The sequence below is a fragment of the Coregonus clupeaformis genome, unplaced genomic scaffold (assembly GCF_020615455.1).
Source record: "Coregonus clupeaformis isolate EN_2021a unplaced genomic scaffold, ASM2061545v1 scaf0447, whole genome shotgun sequence".
In the NCBI taxonomy this organism is placed as follows: Eukaryota; Metazoa; Chordata; class Actinopteri; order Salmoniformes; family Salmonidae; genus Coregonus; species Coregonus clupeaformis.
Genome location: NW_025533902.1, coordinates 299,694 through 306,692, shown reverse-complemented (window position 1 = coordinate 306,692; position 6,999 = coordinate 299,694).

Below are 6,999 nucleotides of genomic sequence, written 5' to 3'. Positions count from 1 at the left end.
CACTACCAGTCTGCTTCCTAGGGTCAGTCATTCACCCTGTTCTGTTCCCAACACTACCAGTCTGCTTCCTAGGGTCAGTCATTCACCCTGTTCTGTTCCCAACACTACCAGTCTGCTTCCTAGGGTCAGTCATTCACCCTGTTCTGTTCCCAACACTACCAGTCTGCTTCCTAGGGTCAGTCATTCACCCTGTTCTGTTCCCAACACTACCAGTCTGCTTCCTAGGGTCAGTCATTCACCCTGTTCTGTTCCCAACACTACCAGTCTGCTTCCTAGGGTCAGTCATTCACCCTGTTCTGTTCCCAACACTACCAGTCTGCTTCCTAGGGTCAGTCATTCACCCTGTTCTGTTCCCAACACTACCAGTCTGCTTCCTAGGGTCAGTCATTCACCCTGTTCTGTTCCCAACACTACCAGTCTGCTTCCTAGGGTCAGTCATTCACCCTGTTCTGTTCCCAACACCACCAGTCTGCTTCCTAGGGTCAGTCATTCACCCTGTTCTGTTCCCAACACTACCAGTCTGCTTCCTAGGGTCAGTCATTCACCCTGTTCTGTTCCCAACACTACCAGTCTGCTTCCTAGGGTCAGTCATTCACCCTGTTCTGTTCCCAACACTACCAGTCTGCTTCCTAGGGTCAGTCATTCACCCTGTTCTGTTCCCAACACTACCAGTCTGCTTCCCTAGGGTCAGTCATTCACCCTGTTCTGTTCCCAACACTACCAGTCTGCTTCCTAGGGTCAGTCATTCACCCTGTTCTGTTCCCAACACTACCAGTCTGCTTCCTAGGGTCAGTCATTCACCCTGTTCTGTTCCCAACACTACCAGTCTGCTTCCTAGGGTGCAGTCATTCACCCTGTTCTGTTCCCAACACTACCAGTCTGCTTCCTAGGGTCAGTCATTCACCCTGTTCTGTTCCCAACATTACCAGTCTGCTTCCTAGGGTCAGTCATTCACCCTGTTCTGTTCCCAACACTACCAGTCTGCTTCCTAGGGTCAGTCATTCACCCTGTTCTGTTCCCAACACTACCAGTCTGCTTCCTAGGGTCAGTCATTCACCCTGTTCTGTTCCCAACACTACCAGTCTGCTTCCTAGGGTCAGTCATTCACCCTGTTCTGTTCCCAACACTACCAGTCTGCTTCCTAGGGTCAGTCATTCACCCTGTTCTGTTCCCAACATTACCAGTCTGCTTCCTAGGGTCAGTCATTCACCCTGTTCTGTTCCCAACACTACCAGTCTGCTTCCTAGGGTCAGTCATTCACCCTGTTCTGTTCCCAACACTACCAGTCTGCTTCCTAGGGTCAGTCATTCACCCTGTTCTGTTCCCAACATTACCAGTCTGCTTCCTAGGGTCAGTCATTCACCCTGTTCTGTTCCCAACACTACCAGTCTGCTTCCTAGGGTCAGTCATTCACCCCTGTTCTGTTCCCAACACTACCAGTCTGCTTCCTAGGGTCAGTCATTCACCCTGTTCTGTTCCCAACATTACCAGTCTGCTTCCTAGGGTCAGTCATTCACCCTGTTCTGTTCCCAACATTACCAGTCTGCTTCCTAGGGTCAGTCATTCACCCTGTTCTGTTCCCAACACTACCAGTCTGCTTCCTAGGGTCAGTCATTCACCCTGTTCTGTTCCCAACATTACCAGTCTGCTTCCTAGGGTCAGTCATTCACCCTGTTCTGTTCCCAACATTACCAGTCTGCTTCCTAGGGTCAGTCATTCACCCTGTTCTGTTCCCAACACTACCAGTCTGCTTCCTAGGGTCAGTCATTCACCCTGTTCTGTTCCCAACACTACCAGTCTGCTTCCTAGGGTCAGTCATTCACCCTGTTCTGTTCCCAACATTACCAGTCTGCTTCCTAGGGTCAGTCATTCACCCTGTTCTGTTCCCAACATTACCAGTCTGCTTCCTAGGGTCAGTCATTCACCCTGTTCTGTTCCCAACACTACCAGTCTGCTTCCTAGGGTCAGTCATTCACCCTGTTCTGTTCCCAACATTACCAGTCTGCTTCCTAGGGTCAGTCATTCACCCTGTTCTGTTCCCAACACTACCAGTCTGCTTCCTAGGGTCAGTCATTCACCCTGTTCTGTTCCCAACACTACCAGTCTGCTTCCTAGGGTCAGTCATTCACCCTGTTCTGTTCCCAACACTACCAGTCTGCTTCCTAGGGTCAGTCATTCACCCTGTTCTGTTCCCAACATTACCAGTCTGCTTCCTAGGGTCAGTCATTCACCCTGTTCTGTTCCCAACACTACCAGTCTGCTTCCCTAGGGTCAGTCATTCACCCTGTTCTGTTCCCAACACTACCAGTCTGCTTCCTAGGGTCAGTCATTCACCCTGTTCTGTTCCCAACACTACCAGTCTGCTTCCTAGGGTCAGTCATTCACCCTGTTCTGTTCCCAACACTACCAGTCTGCTTCCTAGGGTCAGTCATTCACCCTGTTCTGTTCCCAACACTACCAGTCTGCTTCCTAGGGTCAGTCATTCACCCTGTTCTGTTCCCAACATTACCAGTCTGCTTCCTAGGGTCAGTCATTCACCCTGTTCTGTTCCCAACACTACCAGTCTGCTTCCTAGGGTCAGTCATTCACCCTGTTCTGTTCCCAACACTACCAGTCTGCTTCCTAGGGTCAGTCATTCACCCTGTTCTGTTCCCAACACTACCAGTCTGCTTCCTAGGGTCAGTCATTCACCCTGTTCTGTTCCCAACACTACCAGTCTGCTTCCTAGGGTCAGTCATTCACCCTGTTCTGTTCCCAACACTACCAGTCTGCTTCCTAGGGTCAGTCATTCACCCTGTTCTGTTCCCAACACTACCAGTCTGCTTCCTAGGGTCAGTCATTCACCCTGTTCTGTTCCCAACACTACCAGTCTGCTTCCTAGGGTCAGTCATTCACCCTGTTCTGTTCCCAACACTACCAGTCTGCTTCCTAGGGTCAGTCATTCACCCTGTTCTGTTCCCAACACTACCAGTCTGCTTCCTAGGGTCAGTCATTCACCCTGTTCTGTTCCCAACACTACCAGTCTGCTTCCTAGGGTCAGTCATTCACCCTGTTCTGTTCCCAACACTACCAGTCTGCTTCCTAGGGTCAGTCATTCACCCTGTTCTGTTCCCAACACTACCAGTCTGCTTCCTAGGGTCAGTCATTCACCCTGTTCTGTTCCCAACACTACCAGTCTGCTTCCCTAGGGTCAGTCATTCACCCTGTTCTGTTCCCAACACTACCAGTCTGCTTCCTAGGGTCAGTCATTCACCCTGTTCTGTTCCCAACACTACCAGTCTGCTTCCTAGGGTCAGTCATTCACCCTGTTCTGTTCCCAACATTACCAGTCTGCTTCCTAGGGTCAGTCATTCACCCTGTTCTGTTCCCAACACTACCAGTCTGCTTCCTAGGGTCAGTCATTCACCCTGTTCTGTTCCCAACACTACCAGTCTGCTTCCTAGGGTCAGTCATTCACCCTGTTCTGTTCCCAACACTACCAGTCTGCTTCCTAGGGTCAGTCATTCACCCTGTTCTGTTCCCAACACTACCAGTCTGCTTCCTAGGGTCAGTCATTCACCCTGTTCTGTTCCCAACACTACCAGTCTGCTTCCTAGGGTCAGTCATTCACCCTGTTCCGTTCCCAACACTACCAGTCTGCTTCCTAGGGTCAGTCATTCACCCTGTTCTGTTCCCAACACTACCAGTCTGCTTCCTAGGGTCAGTCATTCACCCTGTTCTGTTCCCAACACTACCAGTCTGCTTCCTAGGGTCAGTCATTCACCCTGTTCTGTTCCCAACATTACCAGTCTGCTTCCTAGGGTCAGTCATTCACCCTGTTCTGTTCCCAACACTACCAGTCTGCTTCCTAGGGTCAGTCATTCACCCTGTTCTGTTCCCAACACTACCAGTCTGCTTCCTAGGGTCAGTCATTCACCCTGTTCTGTTCCCAACACTACCAGTCTGCTTCCTAGGGTCAGTCATTCACCCTGTTCTGTTCCCAACATTACCAGTCTGCTTCCTAGGGTCAGTCATTCACCCTGTTCTGTTCCCAACATTACCAGTCTGCTTCCTAGGGTCAGTCATTCACCCTGTTCTGTTCCCAACACTACCAGTCTGCTTCCTAGGGTCAGTCATTCACCCTGTTCCCAACACTACCAGTCTGCTTCCTAGGGTCAGTCATTCACCCTGTTCCCAACATTACCAGTCTGCTTCCTAGGGTCAGTCATTCACCCTGTTCTGTTCCCAACATTACCAGTCTGCTTCCTAGGGTCAGTCATTCACCCTGTTCTGTTCCCAACATTACCAGTCTGCTTCCTAGGGTCAGTCATTCACCCTGTTCTGTTCCCAACACTACCAGTCTGCTTCCTAGGGTCAGTCATTCACCCTGTTCCCAACATTACCAGTCTGCTTCCTAGGGTCAGTCATTCACCCTGTTCTGTTCCCAACACTACCAGTCTGCTTCCTAGGGTCAGTCATTCACCCTGTTCTGTTCCCAACACTACCAGTCTGCTTCCTAGGGTCAGTCATTCACCCTGTTCTGTTCCCAACATTACCAGTCTGCTTCCTAGGGTCAGTCATTCACCCTGTTCTGTTCCCAACACTACCAGTCTCTTTCCTAGGGTCAGTCATTCACCCTGTTCTGTTCCCAACACCACCAGTCTGCTTCCTAGGGTCAGTCATTCACCCTGTTCTGTTCCCAACACTACCAGTCTGCTTCCTAGGGTCAGTCATTCACCCTGTTCTGTTCCCAACACTACCAGTCTGCTTCCTAGGGTCAGTCATTCACCCTGTTCTGTTCCCAACACTACCAGTCTTCTCAGACTCCTCTTTTATGTTATTGGAACTGACCTTTTAAAATATGTCCTGAATATAGTATACTTACTTTATTGTGCATTTCATATTTCTTATTCCTCTAATTCCCCCACATAAAAAAAAAGAAGAAAAAAAGTGGTTGTCCCACTTGCTATCATAAGGTGAATGGACCAATTTGTAAGTCGCTCTGGATAAGCGCGTCTGCTAAATGACGTAAATGTAATACATTGTTATTGATTATTGGATTGTTGAGTTTTGAGTTTGCAAGAAAATCATTTCACTGTACTTGTGCATGTGACATTAAAACTTGAAACTTCTCTCTAAGAGGACTCCAGTGGAGCGAGCCCTGATGGTGTGTAAACTGTGGCGTTGCACCATGCTCCAGTTCTCCACTAGGGGGCCTGTATTCTGTGTAACCGTCAGACATGGCTACCTAGTGGAGACTATGAAGGAGGGAGGTTACAGAACAAGCACCACATAGTGGCACCCCATTGCCCAGTGCCCTTCCTGTCCCGACCCCACCCTGTGCTGTTCTGAGAGGGTCACAGGTCCGTCTCCAAGCTCCCTTCGAGGTAGAGGTGGAGCCCCCTTCTGGTCAGGCATGGAGCTGCTCCTTCCTCTGATACAGAGGGTGAGCTAGCAGCCAGGCCTGGTAGGTGTTGTCTCAAACGGCACCCTATTCCCTATATAGCGCACTACTTTAGACCAGGGCCCTATAGTAGTGCACTATATAGGGGATAGGACACCATTTGGGACGCAAACAGGGTGAATCCTCCCAACTTAACATGTTGTGAAATCTGTTGTGAATGTATTGTAATGTTTTTTTTTTAAAATGTAGAACTGCCTTAATTTCGCTGGACCCCAGGAAGAATGGGGATCCATAATGAATACAAATACAAAAAAGGGAATGTTCTGTAACGTTTCATGAACAAGGCCCCAGGGTACCGTCCTTTACCACGGACCATGGGAGTTGGGACAGACCCCTACTCACTTAAAGCCCGTTTCATGAACAAGGCCCCAGGGTACCGTCCTTTACCACGGACCATGGGAGTTGGGACAGACCCCTACTCACTTAAAGCCATGGCTCTGTACAACCATAGCAATACTCAACGGACACGGCAGCGTGACCCTCTTCAGACAAGGTCTTCTACCTTTCACTACACCTGCAGAATAAAGATGCTAACCTTTCACTATACCTGCAGAATAAAGATGCTTACCTTTCACTACACCTGCAGAATAAAGATGCTTACCTTTCACTACACCTGCAGAATAAGATGCTTACCTTTGACTACACCTGCAGAATAAGATGCTTACCTTTCACTACACCTGCAGAATGAGATGCTTACCTTTCACTACACCTGCAGAATAAAGATGCTTACCTTTCACTACACCTGCAGAATAAAGATGCTTACCTTTCACTACACCTGCAGAATAAGATGCTTACCTTTCACTACACCGGCAGAATAAAGATGCTTACCTTTCACTACACCTGCAGAATAAGATGCTTACCTTTCACTACACCTGCAGAATAAGATGCTTACCTTTCACTACACCTGCAGAATAAAGATGCTTACCTTTCACTACACCTGCAGAATGAGATGCTTACCTTTCACTACACCTGCAGAATAAGATGCTTACCTTGATTTGATGTTTCATCTATCCATATCCTTTCTAGCTTTGATCTTGAGAAATTGAGGCCAGGCACCACAGGATAAATTGACATTTTTGTATGTAATTATCAATTTTGAGATTTTTTTTTGTATTTTGGTCCATTAATTAAATGTCAAAAAAGTTGATGAAAATGTATATTTTCGTTAGTTTATCCATACTACCGTCATAAAAAATTTCATGAATTGTAACCACTTTTAAAATGTACATATATCCATAATTTAAAAAGACCATTTCATTGAGAATGTAACCAACTGGACTATATGTAGTAACTTACTTTGAAGAGATTGTGATTGGGTCTAACTAAGTGTTTTTGCATTCTAAATTCCGTGTACTTGTCCAACTGCCGTTTCCCGAAAGTCAGACTTTCCCACAAGCCAACTCCTTTTTCTCAGCCTCAGAAGCATCTGCATTCTCCAAACTGTGTGTGGTTATCTTTAAGACGTATACTCCAGACTTATACATAGGGAGTTGTTGATATGTTGTCAAATTGTTATTGTAGATGACATTTTCTTCTGAAAAATTAATTTGAGTATT